General features: G+C 36.8%; 1 pseudogene; it reads right to left on the bottom strand.

Moving 5' to 3' along the window:
* Positions 1–23106: 23106 nt before the first annotated feature.
* LOC127087779 (terpene synthase 10-like) lies at positions 23107–25619 on the bottom strand (annotated as a pseudogene).
* Positions 25620–27909: the final 2290 nt, after the last annotated feature.

Below are 27909 nucleotides of genomic sequence, written 5' to 3'. Positions count from 1 at the left end.
ATAAAAATTTCAGAGCAAATTACTTTGCAATCTGTTTTACATGTTCTTAAATTTGCTTGCAATCTTCTATCTGTTCATAAATTGTCTAAGGACACTAATTGTTCTGTCATTTTTCGTTCTTCCACTTGTGTTTTTCAGGACTAGAACTCGGGGAAGATGATTGGAACTGCTAGAGAGATGAATGGATTGTACTACTTTGATGAAACTCCTCTTGGAAATGCAATGGTTTTTGGTTTAAACAGTGCAACTTTACCTCCCGTTTCAGATCAAGTTATGTTATGGCATAAAAGATTAGGCCATCCTAGTTTCCCTTATCTTAAGTATTTATTTCCAAAATTTTCCAAAGAAATAAATTCCTCTCAATTTCATTGTGAAGCTTGTCACTTAGCTAAAGATCATCGCGTATCTTTTACTTCAAAAGTTTATTCTGCTTCGCAACCTTTTCATTTAATCCATAGTGATGTTTGGGGTTCTTCAAAAATTAAAACTGTCTCGAAAAAAATGGTTTGTGACATTTATTGATGACCATACACGTGTGTGTTGGGTTTATCTCTTAGAAAAAAATCTGAAGTAGAACAAAGGTTTAAAGATTTTTTTCAAATGATTGAAAACCAATTTCAAACTAAGATTGGCATTCTAAGGTCTGACAATGGCACTGAATATTTCAACAAATATCTAAGTACATTCTTAGTAGCTAAGGGGATAATTCATCAATCCACTTGTCGTGATACTCCACAACAAAACGGTATTGCTGAAAGAAAAAATAGACATCTCCTTGAAGTTACTAGAGCTATTATGTTTTCTATGAATGTACCTAAATATCTTTGGGGAAATGCCTTATTAACTGCTTGTTACCTCATCAATAGAATGCCATATCGTGTTTTAAAATATGAGACCCCTATGCAAGTTTTACAAAATTATTTTCCCACATCTCGCATCATTGCGGATCTTCCCCTTAAAGTTTTTGGTTGTGTTTGTTATGTCTACATCCCAAATATTTTCCGTTCCAAATTGGATCCTAAAGCTGAAAAATGTGTTTTTCTTGGCTACACTTCAAATAAAAAGGGCTACAAATGTTTTAACCCAATAACAAAGAATTTTTTTGAAAGTATGGATTTCAATTTTGTTGAAAATCAACCTTTTTTTTAATAAAAATTCTCTTCAGGGGGAGAATCATTGTGTTGATAATGAAGATAATTTTTGGGAAACTTTACCTGCATTGGATGATATTGTGACTACAAATCATCCAGAACCCAAAATGCTTAATCTTGAATTGTTGGATAATATAATGTCTGAAACAGGGGGAGAAAAACTGATTGAGGATCATAATCCTCAACTTCAAGTGTATGTCCGAAAAAGGTTTCACAAAGGTATTACAAATCCAATTGTCTCTCCGGAAAAAAATCCAATCTGATTTGCCAAGTGAAGGTCCTACTGAAACTTCTCATTCTAGTTCTTCATCTGGTAATCCATCTTACTCTTCCAATGATTTACTGGATTTGTCTTTTCCTGATATGAATCTTCCTATTGCTTTGAGAAAAAAAATTCCTGACCTTAATATCCCAATTGCTGATAGGAAACGTACTCGAACATGCACTAAACACCCCATGTCTAATTACTTGTCATATGACAAGTTATCACACACTCACAAGGCATATGTGTCTAGGATTTCAAATTTGTTTGTGCCCAGAACTATTCAAGAAGCATTAGGCGATCCGAATTTGAAATTAGCTGTGAAAGAAGAGATGAATGCTCTAAGGAAAAATAATACTTGGAGTATCACTGTTCTACCTCATAACAAAAGGGCAGTTGGATGTAAATGGGTCTTTACAGTGAAATGCAAGGCTGATGGAAGTGTAGAAAGGTACAAAGCAAGACTAGTAGCAAAAGGTTTTACTCAAACTCATGGTATAGACTACCAAGAGACCTTTGCCCCTGTTGCTAAGATTAATTCCATCAGAATTCTTCTCTCTCTTGCAGTAAATTTCAATTGGCCACTACATCAATTTGATGTTAAAAATGCTTTTTTGAATGGAGAATTACATGAAGAAGTATATATGAGTTTACCTCCTGGATTTGAAGAAAATCTTGGACGGGACAAAGTCTGCAAATTGAAAAAGTCCTTATATGGATTAAAACAATCACCAAGGGTCTGGTTTGAAAGATTTGGAAGTGTTGTTAAGAAACATGGTTTCACCCAAAGTTAAGCAGATCACACATTGTTCTTTAAGCATTCAGATGAAGGTAAGATTGCTATTTTAATTGTGTATGTCGATGACATTATCATTACAGGAGATGATGTTAACGAGATAGGTGATCTAAAAAGAAGACTTGAAGCTGAATTTGATATCAAGGACCTTGGAAAATTAAAGTATTTTCTCGGGATGGAGTTCGCAAGGTCTAGGGAGGGAATATTTTTCAACCAACGCAAATATATACTTGATTTACTCACAGAACAGGGATGACAGGATGTAAAGCAGCAGAAACACCAATGGATCTCAATGTAAAACTGAAGGCAGCATCTAAAGATGAAGTGGTAAATAGGGAACGCTACCAACGACTGGCCAGTAGACTAATTTATTTGTCTCATACAAGGCCTGATATAGCCTTTGCAGTAAGTGTGATAAGTCAGTTTATGCATGCACTAGGACCTACTCATTTTGAAGCTATTTTCAGAATATTGAGATATTTAAAAGGAACTCCAGGGAAGGGATTGATGTTCAAAATCAGCGGGCATATACAAGTGGAAGCTTACACAGATGCTGATTGGGCAGGTAATATAAATGACAAGAGGTCTACTTCAGGCTATTATACTTTTGTAGGTGGAAACTTAGTTACATGGAGAAGTAAAAAACAAAATGTCGTAGCTAGGAGCAGTGCAGAGGCTGAATTCCGCTCCGTGGCCCATGGTTTTTGTGAAGTATTATGGATTAAAAAATTCATGGAGGAATTAAAGGTCTCTAGCCCAACACCAATTAAAGTCTACTGTGATAATAAGACAGCTATTTCCATTGCCCATAATCCTGTCCTACACGACATAACGAAACATGTTGAAGTGGACAAGCACTTCATTAAAGAAAAAATTGACAGTGGTGAAATTTTTATGACCTATGTTCCTACCACAAGTCAAGTAGAAGATGTTCTCACAAAGAGTCTTCCAAAGAGACAATTTGATGATATGGTGAGCAAGCTTGCAATGAATGATATATTCATCCCAACTTGAGGGGGAGTGTTAGAAGTTATTAGAGAGATAAGTACAAAATCAACAGATTCAGTGTTATACAGCTCAACATAATATTCATTGTAAATAATAATTAGTAATTAGCTATTAAGAATTAGTAATTAGTTGTCTTCTACCATATTTAGAATTAGCATTTAAAGGGAGAATAATTGCTTTGATTCTCAGGCCAGAATTAGGATTATTGATTTGTCCTTGTATTCTATAAATACCTTTCATGTATTACTTACTAATATATCAAAGAAATACATATTGTTTGTTTCTTTACATTAACACCAAGATTTTATTGCCCGGCCTCAAATAGTTGTGACTTCTACATAAGTCCAATTACGATTGCTTAACATAGCGCTAAATTTTTGATACAAAAGGCATATCATTCTAGTTAGTGAGATTGTAAGTCTCCCCTCTTTCATGGTATTGTATGGAAACTTGACCTTTTTCCTTCCTTTGGAAGATGTCTTGGTTCAAGGATCCATGCTTGTGATAAGTGGGTTGAGTGTTCTCCAAAGAATGACTTAAAATAAAAAGCAAAAGCAATACTAACTTCTAACTCATTAACAACTAACATTTAAATTTCAAGTCATTTACTTTAATGCACTTTATTTTTAAGCCTTATTCATTTGCCATTATTCATACCATTCTAATTGTTTATGTTAATGTCCCTTTCACTTTGTCCATTTGGACCATATTTTGTGATGTATTTTGCTTGTGTATATTGTGTTTGTTTGTGTGGTCTTTGACCATTAATGTACATAATAAAAACCAAAACCATAAAAAGCATCTTGTGTGGACTGTTGGTTTGATATAAGACAATTGGACTTAGAATTTAGGCAACACTCCCAATGCAAAGGACTTGGCCAATGCCAACTCTCATGTAACCAAGTGCTTGTAATCTGAAACTTCATCTGATACATCATTGAAGATCCATTTGAGTTCATCTGCAACATGATCATTGTGAAGCTGTTACTTTGAACCTGTGACTTATGGCATTGTGGAATTCATCTGCTACATGGGAAAATTTGAAGAAGATCATGAAGTTGCTAAGCTTGAATGTGGCTATATTTATTTGGTGCCTTGCTCGTCAAGTTAATATTGTATGCATTGTTTGTTGCTTGATTCTAATGTCCAAGGGAATTTGGGTTTCTATATGGCATTCTTGTCTATTGGATTGCAACCCATTGGTCAGATCTTTTCAACTCTTAACTTTTAAATTTATGCTTAGGATTAGTCTCTTCATCTCCTCCCCACTTCTTTAATTTCAAAATCTCTCCCTCCTTTTAAAAACTTCTTTGTTTGTACTTGTTTTTTTCCCAAACTTAGACCATTTTGCAAATTAGAAACTTTGGCCTTATGCCATTGCTTTTTTCAAACTCATTTTCTTAATCAAACATGTAAACAAACTTAACTATACTTGACTTAAAATTTTCAAAAGCCAAAAAGAACTAACTCATTCAAACCATTTTTAGGCCTTTGTGCCTTTCAAACTTAAATTTTTGTTAAAAGCAATGCATCCACTTTGAAATTTATACCACGAACTACGAGGTTTTGATCCCTCATTTTTATGTTGTTACGTAGGCACAAGTCCGAAGGTCTTGTCAAACACAAAAATATAATTAATGAATTATTTTCTCATCCCCCAATTCTATTTGCTTGCAAACATCATTTGTACAAAATACATATGCACACAAGAAAGGGCTCCCTAAGAGTACCTAGGACACTTTGGGTGCTAACACCTTCCCTCTGTGTAACCAACCCCCTTACCTGTAATCTCTGACATTTTATTAGTTTTGATTTGAAAACTTCTTATTTTTTGGTTTTGTTCGTACTTTTCCCTTTTCCCTTGGAAACAATAAAAGCGCGGTGGCGACTCTTGTTTATTTGATGTCTAGCTTATCCATAGCTTGATGATCATGAATTTACTGCTACAACTTCCTTATGTGTAAGGGAGGAGTGAGAGTTAGTCACCTGACATAGAAAGAACATTAACCTATTCGCTTGGGTCTCTTCAGACATGTTAGGTACAGACGCCATGGTTGTTAGCCATCATCCCACCATCTATCCCTCCGTCGGACCAGTGGCGTAGAGAAAATAAAAGTTAGGCAAGGAAAATAGGGCCATCTTTGATGAAGAGGTGGAAAATATATCCAACGCCAGATTCATTAGTGAAACAAAGTACCCCGACGTAGCTGGCCAATGTAGAGATTTCATAGATCTGGATGTAATCATCCCTATGTATCCATATCCGCTTCCAGACACTGACCGCCTAATCGACGGGTTGTCAGTCTATCACATGTTACGTTTCATGGATGCCTACTCGAGATACAATCATATCCGAATGGATACCCTGGATGTGCCCAAAATCACCTTCCTGTCAAACCATGGAAACTACTACTACAATATCATGCTCTTCCACCTCAAGAACGTTGGTGCCTCGTACCAACAACTCATGGACGCGATTTTTGCCCATTAGATTGGGAGAAATCTAGAGGTATATGTCAAAGACATGATTATCAAATTGGGGAGGGGAATAGTCACGTTGGCGACCTGGAGGACATCTTGCTGTCAGCAAGAACGTATAATATGATCCTAAATCCCACCAAGTGATTTTTCAAAGTCCAAGCGGGGAAATTCACTGGTTTTATGCTGACAAGGAGCGGGATTTGAAGCCAATCCAGACAAGTTCCATGGATTCATTGATATGAGGATCCCCACTAACTTAAAGTAAGTTCAACAACTTAATGGACGCCTTTTCGCATTTCTCAATTCCTCTCGAGCACGGGGGAAAAAGCTTTCCTTATCTTCGTTGCCATGAGGAAAAAAGAGAGGTTCAAATGGACCGCCGAGTGTGAGGAGACTTTCTCCAATGTCAAAGAATTCCTCACATCACTCTTGATCCTTACTCGCCCGAAGAAGGACTCGACTTTTCTCCTCTACCTCTTGGTTATCGAACAGGTGATGAGCTCAGTCCTTGTCCAAGAAATAGACAAAGTAGAGGGACCTATGTATTTTTTAAGCAAAGTGTTCAAGGGCACTGAGACATGCTACCAGAAGATTGAAAAAATGTCGTTGGTCGTTTTTACGACAACGAGAAAACTTTGGCCATTCTTCCAAGGACATACCATCCTGGTAACTACCAACTATCCCATCTGGAAAATTCTAAATAAACCGAACCTAGCAGGAAGGATGGTTTATTGGTTAGTAGAGCTATCAAAATACGACATCCAGTACATTCTGATGGGGAACATTAAATCTCAAGCCCTGATCGACTTTGTAGCGGAGCTCAACGCGCCTGTCGATGAAGACCCCCCTTCCGAATGGACATTATCCGTGGATGACACCTATAATGTAAAAGGAAGCGGTGCAGGAATAATGCTCAAAGGAACATGTGATATCGTTATTGAGCATGCACTGAAGTTCGAGTTCACCATTAATAACAACTAGGAAAAATAAGAGACTTTCATCATCGGTATGGTCCTCGCCTTAGAAATGGGATCCACCAGATTAAAATCCAAAAGTGACTCTCAGCTAGTCACCAATACGGTCTCAGGAAAATATCCGACCAATGAGCCCTAGTTGATAAAATATTTACAAAAGCTATGGAATTTATCCTCGTGTTTCCTCTCTTTTGAAGTAGAACACGTCCCCCGCAAACAGAACTTTAGGGTGGATATCTTCTCCAAACTAGCCATCTCAAAGGTTTCGTGGTTTGATAGGACATTCATATAAGAGACTCTCGCCTCACCTAACATCAAAACAAATGAAGCATACTCCTTGGAACTCGTCCCTGAGTCCAGTTGGATATCGCTCATACTACACTACCTACAGTCGGGTGAACTCCTGCCGAATGAGGGAGAAGCTAGAAAGATTAGAAGAAAACATACTAAGTAAAACATACTCTTAAAGAAACTTTATATAATATGGAAGACTACTCCTATGTTAAGGTGCATGGGCGAGAACAATATCGCCAGAGTACTCGCATACGTTCATAAGGGAGCTTGCTTCAATCACATCAGTATAAAATATATCGCTCACAAGTTATTAACGATAGGTTATTACTGGCTCATGCTAATGAAAGACATCATCACCTTTGCCAAGAAGTGCAATAAATTCCTGAGACATGATGACCTTTACCACCCATAGTAGAGTTTCTCCAATCGATGACCTTGCCCTGGCCATTCTACCAATGAGGCGTGGATTTCTTGGGTTAGTTCCCCTTAGCACAATGTCAATTGAAATTCTTGATAGTAGGAGTATACTACTTCACCAAATGGATAGAGGCGGAGGCAGTAGCCAAAATTACGACAGAAAGAGTATGGCACTTCTAGTGGAAAAGGATTATATGCTGATATGGACTCATCGACGCCATTTTTTCAGACAATGGGACCCAGTTCACCAGCACCATGGTCACTGACATTTCTAAATACTTGAAAGTGTATACAAAATTCGTGTTTGTGGTACACCCTTAAGTCAATGGTCAAGCTGAGTCAGCAAACAAATTAATTCTTAAAGGACTCAATAAGAAACTTGGTGACGCCAAAGGTCTGTAGGAGGAGATGCTTCATGATATATTATAGTTGTACCATACCACGCCATAATCCACTACCAAGGAAACCTCATTTTCCATGGTCTATGGGTGTAGCGGTGTATTCGTCACTTTATGATTTATTGATTATATCAAAAGCAAAGCATACAAAGAAATCGAGTCGCCACCGCACTTTTATTTATCCAAAGGATTGGCTAAAAAGAGAACAAAAGCCTAAGAAGTTTTACACATAGAAAACTAATGAAAGATCAGAGAATCTGGGTAAGGGGTTAATTACGCAATGGGAAGGTGTTAGGCACCCAAAACGTCCTAGGTACTCCTAGGGAGCCCTTTTCACACTTGTTGTATAAAAAATGTTTATTTGTTTATGACATATTGTGCAAACATGATTGGGAAGATGAGAAAAGAATATACAAGTTATTATTTTTGTGTTTGAACGGATGAACCCGTTGCCTACATACCTTCCATGAAAGGTAAGGATCAAAACGCCGTAGTTCGGCTAAAAGATTTCCAAAATATGAGTGGGTTCATTTTAAAACAAGAGCACTAAGGCTTTTCATTATCAACGGGAGAAAACTCAACCAAGACCAACAATCCACCATGCAAGGATAGCTTCAACATACTAGTGAGGGGTTAACCCTATAATAAGTATGGAAGACTTACAATCAACTCACTAAGGATGTGGTGAGATTTACATCAACCACTATGAGAATTGAAACCTATGGCTAATGTATGAAAACATATCAACAATGGACAAAGCCACAAAGCAATTGAATGGGTGAAGTTAATTGATTATGAGTATTCACAAAAGGATGGTCAAAGTATGATTAAGATTTAGTTCAGAAAGAAGTGTTATGAAATGGAGTTTGAAAAGTCAAGAACTTAGGGTCCAGGTTTCTAATTTGAAAAGACATGAAAATGTTTGCACACTATGTATTTACAAGTTCAAAAGTCAACAAGTGAAAAGGGGTTTTGAAACAAAAAGGATGTGGATGAAGGAGTGTAAAACTTCCTAGAAGTTCACCTCTTGAAATCATATAGAAGATGATTCAAGTGTGTCCTTTGGAATGAGGCAACAAAGCAAGTAAGCAAATAAAAAGCAAGGTGATACCGGAGGCCAATCAATGGACTTATACCAATCTCACAAACAAAGGTGGATACCGGATACCAATCAATGGATTTACACCAATCTCCTAAAACAAACAATGATACCGGATGCCAATAAATGGGCTTATACCAATCTCACAAACAAAAGGCGGATACCGGATACCAATCAATGGATTTACACCAATCTCCTAAAACAAACAAGGATATCAGATGCCAATAAATGGACTTATACCAATCTCACAAACAAAGGCGGATACCGGATACCAATCAATGGATTTACACCAATCTCCTAAAACAAACAAGGATATCAGATGCCAATAAATGGACTTATTCCAATCTCCTAAAGCAAAACAAAACATGGATATCATATGCCAATCTATCTGGGCTTACTCCAATCTCCAACAGATGATCATGGGAAAACAAATGCCAACAACATGGACTTACAGTTGCATCCTCACATACAACAAACAAACAAAAGCACTAAGCAAAGAGGGCATAAGTGGCCAATGAAATGGTCTTACACTCAATCCCTTCCAAATCATAGGAACAAAGGCCAATGAATGGACTTACAACTGATTCCTCAATGGACAAACAAAGATGTCACAAAGATATGAAATGATGATCATGCAATAATGAACAATTAATGATGATGAATGCACAAAGGCAAACAAGCAAACATGTACAGATGGATCAAGCAATCAATCAAACAAAGTCATTTAGCACACACTATATACAAGCAATTTGGCTCAAGCAAAGGTTAGACTTTACAGTCAACTGGAATGGGGTAAGTTGTACTCTTAACCTTAACATTGAGAGTTAAGGTGAAGCAGATGAAAGGATATGAGGGGTGTGCCTCATTGCTCTTATCTCTGGTCAGAGAGAGCATTGAATATCAGAAGGCGTGGGAGTTCAGAAAGTTGGAACTCTCTCCACAAGTTAATGACTCTATAGATCTTGGGTTAATATCCACAATGCTACAACATGTAATGTGAGCAAAGGGATGACACACAGAATAGTAGGAGATTGACTACACATCTCTTTTATCTACCAATTGCCTTATCAAAAGGACTTTTCCTGCTTGGAGACAAAAAGTAAACAATCACAAATATTGCCTCTTAAGGAGGACTTCAGACAGGTGCCTGGCCACATAACAAGCCAGGTCTTCCAGACTACATGAAGAAGAGATGTTATACCTAATTGGTTAAGCAACCAAGCAAGTTCAAAATGAACTTAAGCAACTAATGTACCTGTGGAAACATCAAACAAATCAGTATACAACTCAGATAAACAACCAACAGTTAATGCAACAGACAACCAATATAGGCAAAGGCATAAGCCACAAGTCAATCCCAATTGAATCAACATCAACCTACAAAACACACATTAGTAATCAAAAGCAAATATCAAATGCTCTCAAGATGAGGCATCATCAATTGTGTAACTTGCATGTGCAACCTGAAACAAAGCTTCAAACATGAGAGGCAAACCACTAGGACAAAGCCTAGGGTCAAAGGGGGAGAAATAATTCAAAACAGAACATGAAAATTGACAAGAATCAAGATTAATCAAATTAGAACGTCATCCAAAAAGTCTCATGTCAATATCAATTACCAAAAGAATTTCATAATCAAAACATGTCAAGATAGGCAAGTTGAAACCACATAGAAGCAATAGAATGATCAAATGCATATTAATTCCATAATGGCTCAATAAACCTCAAGAAAAATCATGGCTAAACAGTACACATCAAATGATCAGCACACCAAAAATAATGGCATTTGGACCAGTATAAGTAAGTCAAAGAAATTCATCAAGTCAAGGTAAGCATTAACAAGCTCAAAGGAGGCACAAATGGATGCATCAACTTAAGGCAATCCTAAAACAGAGATGACAAGTGATAAATGATTCAAACCAAAGCTAAGACAAACTTCAATGTGTCTAGAATACATGTGCAAAATTTCAAGTTCATATGATAAGGCATAAGCATTTCCCAAATCATCTAAGTTCATGACTATCAAAAAGTTCACAAATGACAAGCCAGAAATAAAAATATCAAACAAATCAGAAATAGATCTAAAAATTCTACAAAAATTCATGATCAATCCCAACATCCAGAAGAAGTAACATGCAAAACATCAGATCATTTAGCATTTATTTAGCATGGTAAATAAAATTAGCAAATCAAGCAAGCAAAGGTGTGACACACACTGTCACACCTACATTAATCAGATCATAACTCAACATCCAGAAATGAGAAAAATGCAAACCCTATACCAAAATGACCATTAGGATGTCTAGTTTGCACATGTAAAGTTTCAGCTTCATTGGATCAAACATCATTATTTCACAAAGAAAATGGCAAGCAAGGTGCAACATAGCATATGCATGAACAAACCCTAGGCAATTTAAAAATCCAACCGAGCACAAATTCTGGAAAAATCATCATAAAATAGTAAACATCATGAAGATCATTGTGAAAAAAATTTCATGTGAATTGGATAAGTATTCATGGAGTTATGAATTTTTAAATGGAGAGAAAAAAATAAAAATGCATGAATGACATAGCATGAACATGGAAAGATGAATTGGAAATAATATGCAAAGCAAATGTTGGAAATGCTTTTGGCCAGGATCGAACTGGTGAGAAATTTGAATGAAGCGCGCTGCTACATGAAACACAGCGCTTCATTAAATTACGTGGCGCAGGCAATCATTCAGAACCAATCAAATAGCCACTCAGTGCATGACGTGGACCAGTGCATGGACGAAAAACAACAAAACTCATGCAACATGCGCGCAAGAAGATCAAATACGATCTGGAAATCAAAAACCTAGGTGTTCATCATATGTTCATCGTGTTCATCATGATCAAGATCCAACATACACAGAAATCTACCAAACATATATCAATCGATTCATCCTTCAACACACATCATTAATCCAGCATTAATTTTATCTAAATCAACACACAGCAAAAGATTTAAGCACATGAAGTTTCATCAACCAAACTTTAAACTATGATAACTAACTCATGACTGCATGAAAATTCATGATCTAAAGCTCAGTATACTCTATGTTCAAAGATCTACCAGAAGCACATGATTATTTCAAGAATGGGAGCATTCGAAATCTAACCTCAATGATGCAACAAAAGTGAAATCGCGCTTCTCAGGTCCTGGCAAGTTGAAACAGAAGTTCTACAATGTTTAGAGAGATGAAAGGATGATGAACAACAGCTCAATCATGCTTGATCTTGATGGAATCTTCAAATGCCATGGATGTGCATAAGCTCCAACAGTCCACGATTCTTCAAGAATTCTACAGGATCTTGCTCCAATAATCTTCAACAATGCTTGTAGATGATGAACAACTCAAGGAACAAGCAAAAGATATGAAGAAATTCGATGAAAAGTTGAGATGAAAATTTTCAGATCTGAGTTTGTGAAGTTGTTGTTACTGAATTTCTGTTAGGATTTAGCTTAAATATCATCTGTTAATCAAGCTTGTTAATCATGTTTAGCCATAATGCAAGTGATTAGTGAAATTGGCATGTTTATGCAAAATGGCAAAACCACCCTTATGCAATGCACGACAATGGAACAGTATCGAGTTTGGCTTGAAATGAGTTTCAAAATCTGTTTAGAGGCAATTGCAATTGGTTGGAATTGAAAATAATGCATATTTTTCAAATTGCTACTTTCCCTCCAAAAATTCAAATGAAATCAAGTGAAAAATCCAATATTTTTATGATGAGAATTGATAAAATGTGATGCATGATTATGATAGAGCATATCAAGATGGAAATGTTGCAAAAAGAACCACTCCATTTGGCCTTTTGGTTCAAAAGTTATGCAAGCTTGAAGTTCAAATTTACTTGGCAATGATTGATCCATAACTTCTCAACCACAAATGAGAAATGGATGATCTTGGACTTTTTGGAAAGGTGAGAGCAAGATCTTCAACTTTCATGTTGGACAAAATTTGATTTGAAGCTTTCTTGATGATGTAAACTTGAGGAGAAGACCTTTCCATTTTTGGCAATTTGAAATTACAGGTCACTTACTATTTTTGGAAACTTTTCATCTGACCTCAAATTCTTCATTGTTGATATTTGAAATGTCAAATGAGACTTGTATGGACATGAATGAGGCCTCTCTAACCATCTCCCACCTTCAAATCCATGATTAAATGCATAGTTGACTTGTGTTGACTTTTCTAGGGTTTCAGCTGACCTAGCTATGCTCAGATGAAATTCAAGCCTCTTCCACTTGAGGTCTTGATTCAAAATGATGTCATGGTTCATATGAACTCTTGTGAATGATCATGGTGCCCAAATTCTCAAGAATGGCCACCATCTATAGCTCAATGGCTGCCTTTGACTGTTTTGACTATTGATTGCTTCATCTGCAAGTAACAAGGTTAGATGACTATATTTTTGTACTTTTGGTTAGTAAACAAATGAAAAGCAATAATATACATATGCAAAACATGCTTGGTGATCAAGAACCACTCTCAAAAGATAACCCACCCACTAAGAAAGCAAGCAAAGGTGCACAATGATCCTTGAGGCAATGATATGATATGATATGATGCCATGAGGGATCTTAGGGACAAAATTGGGGTCTTACAATGGGGAAGGAGCAATGCTGCTTGTTGATATTGAGACACCATCATGGCGGCGAGACTATTTATGCTGCTTTTCGAGATTGAGACACCATCCTGGTGGCGAGACTATTTCAACGAAGAAGCAAACAAGATAGGTCTAAAATGTGATGTGGACCTGGTCGATGAACTACGAGAAGCTTCCCATATCTGAAAGTTTACCTCCAAACACAAGGTCGCAAGGAGATATAACTCTAGGGTAAATCCGAGGGAGATGCAAGAGGGTGACCTAGTACTAAAGGAAGTAGTCATACCTGTAGAGCAAGGGAAGCTAAAACCTAACTAGGAAGGACCGTATCAGATATACCATAAACACTGTTATGAAGCGTACAAGTTTCAGAAGCTCGACATACCACTTCTACCAAGAACTTGAAACGACCTTCATCTCCGATATGATTACAATTAGAATTATTTGTAAACAATATGCCAATGTAATTCTGAACAATCATTCAAATGTTTTTCTTCATTAGGAATACCCCCTCTTTAAAATGTCTTTTTCGTTGGGCTTCCACAGGAAGTTCCTTATCGGCCCTCGTGGCAGTACACATAGAGAGCTTCATAACGTAGATCCTTGTCGCCCCTCACAGAAATACACATAGTTGGGCTTCATTATAAAGATCCTTGTTGCCCCTCATGGCAATTCACATAGTTGGGCTTCATGACAAAGATCCTTCCCTCCCCTCGTGGCAATATACATAGCTGGGATTCGTGACGAAGATCCTTGCCTCCCCTCATGGCAATACATATAGCTAGGCTTCATGATAAAGATCTCTGCCCCACCCCGTGGCAATAATCACAGATGAGCATCATGATAAAGATTCTTTCTGCCCTCGTGGAAATACACATAGTTGGGCTTCATGACGAAGATCCTTATCTCCCCTCGTGGAAATACACATAACTGGCCTTCATGACGAAGATCCTTACCGCCCCTCATGGAAATACACACAGCTAGGCTTCATGATAAAGATTTTTGTCGCCCCTCGTGAGAATACACACAACTAGGCTTCATGATAAAGATCTTTGCCGCACCTCGTGGCAATACTCATAGATGAGATTCATGATAAATATCTTTCCACCCTCATGGAAATACATATATCCGGGCTTCATGACGAAGATCCTTGTCGCCCCTTGTGGCAATACCCATAGTTGGGCTTCATGACGAAGATCCTTGCCGACCCTCATGGTAATACACATAACTAGGCTTCATGATGAATATATTTGCTGCACCTCGTGGAAATAGTCATAGATGAGATTTATGATAAAGATCCTTTCCTCCCTCGTGGAAATACACATAGATGGGCTTCATGACAAAGATCCTTGCCGCCCCTCATGGCAATACACATAGGTGGACTTCATAACAAAGATCCTTGTCTCCCCTCAAGGCAATACACATATTAGGACTTTCATTAGAGGATCCTTCCCGTCCTCCTGGGCTATGATAAATTGACAAAATCACACACACCTAAGAGGTGCAACCCATGTCAAGTCCGTTGAGACTAGATTTCATTCTTTCTAGAGGGCTCAACGGAGGTCTCGCCTAAAAGTTTAAATGCCTCACATGAGGGACTCAATGTCTTATCAGTTGGGCGATGCATTATAGCGTCTGAAGAACTTAGATTCCTCAAACTAATCAGATTCTCTCTCGAGGGACTTAGTGTCTTTTCGTGCAAGATTATTTCCAAAAAAACACGCCTAAGAGGCGCGACCAATGTCAAGCCCCGGAGACTGGATTTCAGTCTTCCTGGAGGGCTCGATGGATGTCCCTAAAAGGGTAAACGCCTCGCATGAGGGACTCAATTTCTCATCATCTGGGTTATGTATTGTAGCTTTTGAGGAACTTAGATTCCTCAAACTAACAAGACTATCACCTAAGGGACTTAACGTCTCCTTGAGCTGGATTATTTCCAATAAATGACGCCTAAGAGGCACGACCCATTTCAAACTCTGGAGACTGGATTTTCAGTCTTGCTAGAGGTCTCGGTGGAGGTCTCTCCTGAAAGGTTAAACGCCTCTCTTGAGGGACTAAATGTCTTATTAGTTGGGCTATGCATTACAATGTATGAGGAACTTATACTCGTCAAACTAATTAGACTCTCGCTTGAGGGAATAACGTATCCTCGGGCAGAATTATTTTAAATAAATCATGCTTAAGAGGTGTGATCCATGCCAAGCCCTAGAGACTGGATTTCGGTCTTGCTAGGGGGCTTGGTGGAGGTCCCGCCTGAAAGGTTAAATGCCTCTCCCGAGGGACTGAATCTCTCATCATCCAGGCTATGCATTATAACGCCGGAGGAACTTAGATTCCTAAAACTAATCAGACTCTTGCCTGAGGGACTTAACGTCTCCTCGGGCGGGATCCCTTCCAATAAACCACGCCTGCGAAGCGCGACCTATGTCATGCCACATAGGATTAATATCTAGTCTTTCTAGAGGGCTCGATGGAAGTTCCACCTGAAAGGTTAATGCACCTTGCCCGAGGGACTTAACATCCCTCGAGCTAACCTACACGTTATTGTACCCAGAATGACCCTGGACTCTTAAGGTCAACTAAAACTTCGTAGGGGGAAGCACCAGTTCTCGGGATACCCCCATCAATCGTGGGAAAAAATAATTAACCTTCTACCGATGGTCTCATACCTGAGGGACTAGTGTTATATTTGGAAAACGCCTTGCCTAGGGTGATGCCCTGGGACCGTCCCTAGGAGAAGGCGACGATATAAGGTTGTCTGGAAGCAATTACCGCCTCACCTTTAAGTCTTCTTTGCCCATGGAGGAAAAACTTGGGATAAGATGTATCTCAGATAAAGATAAAGTCATAGTCGTTAATGACCCATGTCTCCCTTATAAATAAGGATTCAACTATCCACCATTTGACTAAGTGGACAGTGGTCTTTTCCCAAGAAACCTTAGGTCCCAGATACCCCTATAAATACAATATCCTTCAAGGGGAAACACAGACTCTAAGTCATGATTTCCACTACTCAAAGAGCACCACGTTCATTACCATTGTAACATCACAACTAACCTAATACCCCATTTTTAACCTATCAGCGTCGACCAAAAAACATAACTTCTCACCTCACGTGAACTGGTCCCATAAACAACCTCAAAAACCACCGCACTAGGCTTCTCGTCATTGTGAGCAAACCCTCATTATCCAAACATGTTATATACCTCCCTGTCCTTGCAGGGGGAACACGAACACCTTGTACTTTTTTACCAGTACAATTGTAAAATACAAATAAAATTTTCATGCCAACAAACAATAACCATAAATCACCTCACACTCACGAGTCATGCTTATATGTTTGATAAAGTATTTTCAAATACAACATTTCCACCGTGAAGCACCTACCATCTTCAACAACTCACCTCACCCGAGCCACACATCTATGTTTATTATGGATCATAATGCATTACATAACATATCAATTAAAACAACTAATTTCATAACACATGCATTTCATCAATCCATACATTAACAAGCTTAGCTATTAATGTTAGGGGTGGCAAAACGGGTGACTGATGAGTGCTAAATTGGGCTATAAATTGCATATAAAAACTTGGCATTTTTCTCTTTATTTTGTGTTTTCGTTAGTTGAATTCCCTATGTTTGCCACCAAATGTCATATATATTGCAATTGACTTTGGTATCCTTGGTTTGTGTGTTAGTGTGCAGGAAATGTTGCAAGAATACATAGAAAAAGACACAATTCAAAGAACAAGGAACAAAGCCAAGATGGGAAATTCTGGCATGTTCGTCCGACGCCAACTGACGAGCAGAAAGCGAGCTCGCCTGACGAGCTTTGGCGAGGCTAGAAAATTGAATTCCAGGAACAAAACTCGTGCTGGTCGCCGAGCGAGGATTTGAGATTTTGAGTTCGTCGAGCAAGGTCTTGGTCGTCGGGAGAGGATAAATATTTTTGCCAATGACAGTTTGATGCGCTTTGATTGCCAGCTGGGACAAAAAGTAACTTTTGCCGGGTGAGGATGAGTTCTCCGAACAAGGATGAGTTCACCGGGAGAGACAACAAATTTATAACTTTATATAAATAGATCCAAATCAAATTTTTGGGTCTACTCTCTTGTTTTTTGAATATTTTTTCATTTGCTCTCTTGAAATAACCAAGAGAAGTCATTTTTGGAGAGAGTGAGGCTTAGAAAACAACAAGTTAGAGTGCTTCTTGAAGATCCGGAGTCGAATTCGTTTCTATCGTTGGGAAATCGTGGTGGATGCTTGTTCATCTTCATTTTTCTCATTGTATCTAGCTACTATGTGTAGCTAAATCCCTTTCTTGTTGGGATTGAATGTAAGTTAACTTTTATAGTATGCATTTTTATTAATCATGATATTATGTATAATTTATTCACGAATCTATATCGATGTTATCCTTGTTTACTTGTTTATCTATTGATTTGAAATGTTATTTGAGAAATACTCTTCGAATTTAGATCTAGGATAATCATCTGTTAGACACTAAACTCTAGACATATACTTAGATTTAACATTTACATGAGTGTCGACTCTTAATGCTCCGTATTGTTTGATAGACTGAGAGATCATCGATTAAACAATATTGTAGAACTCTTGAAGAAGTTTAGACATGAACTCTATTGTGAGCGATACTTGATGATATTGATGAATGTTTAGATTGTGCATAACTGATTAGTAAATTACATATTTGATTGGTAGATAAAATTCAATCCTGACAAGTTCTCACCTCTCTGGAAATTTATTTTTCTGTCCATTTTATATAGCGTAGCTTTTAAAATAAAACCTGCAAACCAAGCTTAAAATCTTAGTAACTGTTGACCGACATTGATATCACACTAATCCATGTGGAGATGATAAACAAATACTTACTACGATAGCATTCATACTGCAATCGAACAGTGATTGACCACGTTTAGGCCCGTCCTATTTAAACTTGTCCAAAAGCAGACGGGGCGTCCAAGCTCAAAAGTCACGCCTGCCCCATTCATTAACAATTTCTTTTTATAGTTTAATTTTCTATATAATTTACAAAAAATTTAATCATTACCAAAAAGACCGTCAAAAGATATTTTTTAACAACCCATATTAGAATAAATCGACAAAAAAATACTAACTCTTGATTTCCTTCCAGTCTTCTTTGAGTTCTAACAACATGTAACCACAACGCTTTTGCTTTTTACCATGCCGCCACAATCACAACAATCACAACCCATTTGAAACTCTTCTTTGATATTTCAAAATGTTGAAGAGAAGAGGAAAAAAATTGAAAAAATAAAATAAATAGGTGTAAAAAGTCTCATGAATCTCATATTACTTAAACACAATGGCAGAGACAATATCTTAGCAGAGGCTCAACATATCTAAAAATTTATGGACAAAATCTACCCACCCCATTTTTAAAGTAGGTTAAATGGGATGGGTCAACTTAGAACATAGAGTTAAAAAAATGAAAATTTTACCTTGTACCCCTACAGTTAGTCCCATACCCCTACAAAATTTTAAAAATTCTCATTCTACCCTTAATTGGTTTTAACCAATTTACCATTTCATTTTTACCATTTAGTTGAAAATTTCAGAAATTACACTTTCACACCCCTTGCACCGGAACTCCTGCAAAATGACTTCCGATATGTATTTTTTCCAAACCGGAAGACTTAAAGAATGACTTCCGGAACACACAAAAAAGCAAACCGGAACACTTCATGAAAGAGTTCCGGTTCAATTAATTTTTTTTTACAAAACCGGAACACTTCTTGAAAGAGTTCCGGTGAACAAATTTTACATACCGGAACTCTTTGGAGAAGTGTTCCGGTATGTATTATATGTGTTCCGGAAGTCTTTCAAGAAGTCTTCCGGTTCGCTAATTTCTTTTTTTTTTTTTTTTTTTTTTTTAATTTTTTTTTTAAATTTTTTTTTTATTTTGCAGGAATGGAAAATCTTCCCCAAATATGTGTAGATACTACTGATGCGTTTATGACGACGGAAAGATTTGGTACACGAGAAGAGGTTATCAGATGGATTAAAGAGGTTGGAATCAACAATAAAGTAACTGTTATTATCAGTCGTTCAGATACTGAAACGGGGAAGAGAGAGAGAAGTAACAAAATAATATTTGATTGTGATAGATGTGGGAAACACAAGATTAGTGAAAGTGGTACCCAAAGTGCGTCGAAGAAATGTGGATGTCCATTTAAAATCAGGTCGACTCCGGCGAAAGATGGATTTGGTTGGAAGATTGATGTAAAATATGGGTTACATAATCATGGTTTACCGGATAGATTAGAAGGTCATTCGTTTATTGGTAGGTTGACCACAGATGAGAAGCAACATGTCGCTGATTTGGCAAAGAGACATGTAGCACCTAGACACATATTGCTTTCCTTGCAAGACAATTATCCTGAGAATGTCACTCGGATTACGCAAGTATACAAGCATAAGAGTGTGATACAAAAAGAGATAAGAGGTCCTAGGAGTGAGATACAACATCTGTTTAAGCTTATTGAGGATGCAGGATATGTGTATTGGAGTAGAAAAAAGGATGACTCGGAAATGGTGAGAGAGATATTTTGGGCACATTCTGATTCAGTTAAGTTGTTGAATATATTTCCGATTGTGTTAGTTATGGATAACACCTACAAGACAAACAAATATAGACAACCTTTGTTTGAAATTGTTGGCATGACATCGACCGAGTTGACTTTTGCTGTTGGATTTGCGTATATGGAGTCTGAGCAAACAGATAATTTTTGCTGGGTATTGGAGAAATTAAAAGAGTTGTTTGTGAAGAAAGACATGTGTCCACAAGTGATTTTGACAGATAGAGATCTTGCCTTGATGAAAGCAATTTAAGTTGTGTTTCCCAGCTCGATTAATTTGCTATGTAGATTTCACATTAATAAAAACGTTGGTGCCAAATGCAAACAACATGTGGTGAATGACCTGCAAAAGACGATAGACACATTATGGATAGAAGTTGTCTGGGCTAGTGATGAGGTTGAGTATGGTCAGCGGTTGCATCAACTTGAGCAAGCAAGTGTTGATTATAGTGGATTTATTAATTATGTGAAAGACACATGGTTGACTCCACATAGGCATAGATTTGTTGGAGCATGGATTAATCGAGTGCTACATTTGGGTAACACAACGACAAATCGGTACGTCTTATAATTTTGTATGTGTTATTTTTATATCTGATATTATTTCTATGTATTTTTTATGTGTTATTTTCAATATTTTTAGGGTTGAATCTGCTCATTGGAAGTTAAAGCAGATGTTAGGAAACAGTATAGGTGACATGGTTAAATGTTGGGAAGCAATGAATAACAACTTCAATATCCGTCGCCATCATAGCGATAACACTCTGATGGTAACTGATCCAATCAACATCAATATCCGTCGCCATCATACAATCCAGAGGTGGGGATGGAACATACTGCCTATACCCGAACTGATGTAAACATCTATTAGGCAAGTATGGGACAACTGTTTCACCCCACTGCAAACAGCCCATGTAAAGACATATCTCATCAAATACACACCATGCTCTATGATCCTCAAATGGTCGCCATATGACGTCGGCAGGTGTCAGCTCGTCTAAAATAGGTCGTAAATCATCGACCTTCAGGACTCCCTGCCTATACGACCATCTCATCGCTCGGGGAAGACCACAGTTATCAGCAGGTTTCCAATTCTCCCCTCTTTTTCCAATAGTTGGAAAGTACTCGTGAATCCAACACTGTTGCAAAATACAAACATAATAAATAAAACAAATTAAGTTAACATATTTTATAAAATGAATCCAACACTTAATTAACATAATTAAATTATATACCTGTAGGAGAGTAGGATATCCACCGAGCTGTTTGCAACTGTACATGGACGCATCTCCAAGATATCGGTAAAGGGTAACTAGTGCAGCTGCTCCCCAACTATATCCTGAACATCCATCCAAGTCCCTAAACAGGAGGAGGTATCGTGCATCTACAAGTGTAAAGGTCTTATAAGCAAATATGGTGGAACCCACCAACATCAATAGATATGCTCTAGTCGCATATGCCCAGTTGGAAGCAGCTCTATGATGTACGAATAAATCATATAACCACTCCAACTTGTAATACGACCCCCTACAGCTACGAACATGTGACTGTGCCTGACCCTGTGACACTCCTAGGTAGTCAACAGCAAGTTCAACAACTAGCTCTTCAGTCACATCCTGAGGACTCCAGAAGATACCCCTGATGGGCAAGTGAAGTAGACATGCGACATCATCTAAAGTAATGCTCATTTCACCAAACGGCATGTGAAATGAAGATGTCTCTAGATGCCATCTTTCCACAAATGCAGAGACAAGATTTGTGTCTATCTTGTTCAGACTCGTTCTCTGCAGTGAAGATAAACCGGATCTAGATACCCAACTCTCCATCTGTGGTGGAAGAGCCAATGGAACCCTAGAAGTCAACTTCAGTCCATGTCCGGCAACCTTCAACTCTTTCTTTGGACCTCTTTCCTAAAAACAATTAAAACACATATTAGAAAACAAATTATAAAATATTCAACTATTATTCATTTTCAAATATAGCCCGTTTACTTACCTCACCGAACCATATATGTCGAGCAACATGATGCTCGTACTTCACCAAAAGGGACGTATCGTACGACCCTCCTGGATATCCAGCCGGCTCAGCTGCAGCTGCAGATGAAGATGCACCCCGGTCTAACGTGCGGACTGGAATCCGGCCATCTGCACCTCGTCTTCGAACCACTGCAAAAAAAATGTTTAACAAAATAATTAAAATTAAAAAACAAAAAAAACGTACCGGAACACTTCAAAGAAGAGTTCCGGTTAGTAAAAACCAAAAAAGCCTTCCGGAACACTTTCTTAAAGAGTTCCGGTATACATCATCCAAACCGGAAGTCTTTCTTAAAGACTTCCGGTAAACAACTATACAAACCGGAAGACTTTCTAAAAGACTTCCGGTTCAGTGCCCCTTAAAGGCAACAAACCGGAACTCTTTAGAGAAGTGTTCCGGTATACAATTAATGAACCGGAAGACTTACTCTGAGTGTTCCGGTTTACAATGCAAAAAAGTCAAATATTTGTGTTCTCCGGAAGTCTTCAACGAAAATGGTAAAAAAATTTGAAATGAAAAATATACCCTATTTATATGAGGGTATTTTGGTCAAAACAATTTAAATGTAGGGGTCTGAGTACAATTGTAGGGGTACAGGGTAAAATTTTCTAAAAAAATTTATTCAACCCGTCAAATATAGTGGGTCAAACGGGTCGGCACTACAGACCCGACAATATATGCAATAATATAAATGAAAAATTATTCGATAATCTCACAATAGTTTATTGAATTCAATGAAACATTGATCATGCCGAGTACAATTTTTATTTATTAGAAACTTATTATGGAATGAAACTAAAGTACAAATGCTGAGACAAAGGAAAAACAAACTAGAGAGAAGAACTTTCTAGTTGGGAAATGGGTGCTATAAATTCCAAGAAGCAAATATGAGTTATAGATTTCATTGTTTCATTGCTCGTCTTCTTCCTCTTTACTCCTCCATAGATGCCAAACTCTCGAGCACATTAAATTCCCTTTCAAAATGATCATTGCTGCTTAATCCTCTATTCATGACATGTTCTGCACTTGTCATAGGAACAGACTGAAAAATTAATGACATTATACGATTCTTTATATCCGGATCTTGAATGGTATGACCATCCCCATGCATGTACATGCACAATGCCATTCTACCGAGGTTTATAGCAGTATCTATGAAACTTTTAGAGAAAGATGAAGTTTGAGCTTCTTTAATTTATTCATCTTCTTCCATACCGTAATTATCATGGACTTTACATGCTCACGAGCCTCAGTTTCAGAAGCACCAGTTTCATTCATGTAGCATTGAATTGACTTTGGAATATCACCCTGCTCATTTTCACGCTTAATAAAACAAAGAAAATGAAAAAAATTAGTGAATATATATATAAAAAATAGAGTTCGGTAAGGAATAAAAGTTAAGTTTACAACGTACTTTAAAAGTTCCGAGATCATTAGGAAGACGTAAAAGCAATGATGAGTACCGAATTATGTCGGGACTTTGTTCTAAACAAACCAAATCTTGTTGTTTGATTGAATGTGGAATCAAAAAGTAAGCATGAATAAGTATAACAGGAGCACTTATGGAGATCCATGCATTCTCTATGTATTCTTCAAGGCTTGGCTTGTATCCACTATGGTACCACTTTGCTTCAATCAAATATGTTTTACATATATCTTGCCACTATTAAACAAAACAAAACAAATGTGTTATACTAAATTGATAGAGATAATAACCTAAACAAATGATATTGCTTACCGATTTCTTAATGTATGGAGTAATATGGTACCCATTGTTTTTCATGGCATCCAAAGCAAGATCATTCACAAAGTTATAGAGGGTATAAAAGCATATTTTCATGTAGTATGGGAGAGAATCCATGGCATTTAGATCCCATCTAGAATCACAAACAAAGTATTGATGATTATTTACCAACATGAAAAATTTTCAGAAACAATAAATTATTTTTGAATGTTACCTGTCAATTGCTTCTGTGAAGAGTTCTAGTTCTTCCAAGGTGCCATATAGATCATAAACATCATCAATTGTGGTAATTAAGGCATTGACCTTTGTCATAACTTTTCGAAAATAATCAAAATCCGGCTTGAAGTTTGTACCAACTGTCCAAACATAATTCTCAACAATTCTATCCCTAGCAAAGCTTAACTTTTCTCCAAGTTCACTTCTTTTCCACCATCTTGAGGTATACTTTAGTTCTTCTTGGTATATGTTTTGAACAATGTTGTAATCCAACTTAGCAAAGTGAAGTAAATCAATATTCTTTTTTTGTTGTCTTTCGTATGTATTGATGAACCATTGTGTTTCCCATCGAGGAATTCTCCAATGTAATGGAAGCTCCAAAGCATGACTTATTTGAAGTGACATAATATCATTATCACCATTTTGGTTCAAATAATCTTTGAGAAATTTAGTTGTGAAATCTCTTGCTTCATCCAATATAGTTTCATCTTCAAATGAATGAAATGAGGCTTCATACATGGACAACATTCCCTCTACATCAACTGCAGATATATCTTTCTTCAAATCAAGAATTTCATCTTGAAAGCCAACAAAAACATCTGCACCAAAACTCATATTATAATTCAAAATTTCTAAAGAGATTAAAGGTTTTTAGTTATTCCAAAAAAATATTAACCTGTAGATATATCATAACCATGTTGTCTTAAGATTCTAAACTTGAGTGCTGTGGCATATAAGTTATTCTTCAACTTGGATGTTTGTGTGTTGTAAATATTGTCCAACATGTTCCTTATTTCATTGTTGAAATGGTAATCAACTCCAAGCCTTTGCAACACATCAACAAACTCAAGTTGATCAACCTCATTTTCCATTTTGTTAAACATCATCCTTACTTCTTCCCTTAGCACTTTGCATTTCTCTGCATACATATCTTCCTGCATTAATTTAATGTATTAACTAATAACTGTTAGTATTTTTTGTTGTAAACTTTCAATGACTAGTAATTACATGGGGATATATAAATAAATATTTAAATTTAAGTCCAATATATATATATATATATATATATATATATATATATATATATATATATATATATATATATATATATATATATATATATATATATATATATATATTAAACAATAACGTATATTCATTAGTTCAGAAGGACAAAAAAATTGCATTGAGGGGTTATAAATAAAAAAAAATGTAAAAATAAGAAGAAAAAAAAAGTTAATATTAAATAAACATAACTTATATTCACTATTTAATGACTGGATATAATCATTGGTCCAAATTGAAGGTTGGAATTTAAAAGATTGTTGGGTTTGACTATGATCATTTGCAACTTCATATGTTGCCATGCATTGAGTTGGACGACGGAAATTGGAGTTCGATATTGGTAGCGATAAAGATCCATTTTTGGGAAAAAGGATTTTGTTAGAGGTAAATGGGAGAGATGAAAATATGGGTAAAGCCATTAGCTAGAAAGGAAAATACAATGTTTAATGTATGGAGTAGTTTATATGAAAACTAAATAAGGGTTTATTTATACTGGGCATCAGGGAACAAGCATAGGCATAATTTATCTTCTAAGAATATTGTATTAATTTAAATTTGTAAGCGAGCACCATCCCATGCATGGGATATATATTATTTTAGTAGCACTTGTCTAAAAAAAAGTATAGATTAGTTACAATGAGGAAGAGATGTCTAAATGCATTTGTTTGTTTGGTAAACAAAAGTGTTTTTGTAGTTGATAGAGTTTCGGAAAGATTAAAGGGATCCATGCTTGAATCGTGAACGCAACATTTTCCTTATAGTATTTCAAGCACTCTCGATTGTCTTAGAGTTCTGATGCAGGAATACCCAGGATAATTCAGCCTTATCGAGTTTGCGCAAGACCGGCGAAAACCCGAATGTAGCGAAAAGCGTCTGGAATTATTTAGAGGATTTTCGGATTTTGTGTGTTTTATTCTGAATCCGGATTTATGCTTTTACAGGCCATGTTGATATTGTTTCACAAGGTAGCGGCCTTTGGTGAAGCAATGTCCTTTTCCAATAATCATAATGGTTGGCTTGCAGCATGTTTCACCAACAGTTGCATGGTTTCGCCTTTGCAACATCTCATGAAGAGTTACAATCTCCGAATTCAAAATTCAAAATTCAAAATTTATGAAGAGTTATCTCATGCATTTATTAGCATTAACTCACTTCCACCATTTGTCATTTTGGAACACACTTGTATTTAATAAATTACAACAATCCCCCACTTGTTCTAATAATGACAAATCCAATTCCAGAATATAGAAAGCAAAAAGTGTTAATACAATTAGGTATCTTTCGATTTGAACTTAACCTTAGTAAAGACAACGCAAAGCCTAATGGGAACGTTAGGTAGCTATGCTTTGAACCATTATCCCATGTGATCAGACCGGCGTTGCTATACACACACTTTTAGATGTTCTTCGCCTACATATCTCTCCTAACACTATTTATGACCATGTGCTTTTCCTGTTTTCATGAATTTTTCATGAGAGAAATTCCAACTCTCACCTTAAGACGACACCATCTTGAAGTTCATATAGGTGAAGTTCAATTCGTATCTATTTCTTGAGATACGTATCCTCCTTGATATAGAACTTCATTAAGAGTTTCTTTGAAAACTCAACCCTCAGTTTGTAATTGTCAACATTATCGCGGAATGTTGCATAACCTTCCGAATCAACGACTTGTTGTTACCCATTGAATCTTAGGTTAAGATGTGTTAACTTCAGATTGGGTTGCTATCATTGTCGGACCCTTATTCAAGGAGTTTTAATCCCATACCTTTCGAGGTAGTCTTTACTAAATCTCTGGCCAGTGGTTTAGTAAATGGATCAGCCAAATTATAGCTTGTTTGTATATATGTTAGTGAAATGATCCCATCCTTTATCATTTTTCTCACGAGAGAGTGTTTAAGACCTATGTGTCTAGACTTTTCATTGTACACTTCACTGAACGCTCTAGCCAGGGTGGCTTGTGTAACACCCTTCTACCCAAACGACATATTTAAATATATTATCAGAGTACAACATGTAGAAGAGTTTACATTTCTTACAACATAGCAATTATCGCATCACAACATAAAACATATTATTTATTTTATTAAAACTTCGCAGCGGACAACAACATTAATATTATCATTCATCATATAACAATTCATAATAATGGTTCAACATTATCTCAACAAAACGTCTCAACATGTTAGTCATCATAAACAACGTAAATAATAATCAATTATCTATCGAATCCCATAACCCCGGTGTCACATGACCAGAGCATTTGACTCGACTCTGTAGAATAACTCTACACTTATTCTTCAAACCTCAACAATAGCTACTCCTCTTTATCTGCACATTGCTCATCATAGATGAACATAAACACATGCAGAAGGGGTGAGAATTACATTATTAAATAATAATATAACGACAGAAATATAAACATAAATATATTTCTCATATGCCAACGCAGCTCATCATAATCATCATAATCAACATATTCATGAACATCAACAAAACAACATATCAAATGCAATGCACACACCCATGCATGACTCAACACGACTCGGTATACCCATTTTGTGACCAACTACAGGATCACCACTCCCAGATTCATCACCATAGAATCCGAGTTCCCCGCAAGGAACCAAGCCTCTCAACAAGCCCGGAGTCAACAACATCATTGGAACTCAGTCCGTTCATCACTAGGCATCGGCCTTTCATGAATGCA

The sequence above is a fragment of the Lathyrus oleraceus genome, chromosome 1, assembly GCF_024323335.1.
Source record: "Lathyrus oleraceus cultivar Zhongwan6 chromosome 1, CAAS_Psat_ZW6_1.0, whole genome shotgun sequence".
In the NCBI taxonomy this organism is placed as follows: domain Eukaryota; kingdom Viridiplantae; phylum Streptophyta; class Magnoliopsida; order Fabales; family Fabaceae; genus Lathyrus; species Lathyrus oleraceus.
This window is presented reverse-complemented; position numbering and strand designations above follow the sequence as displayed.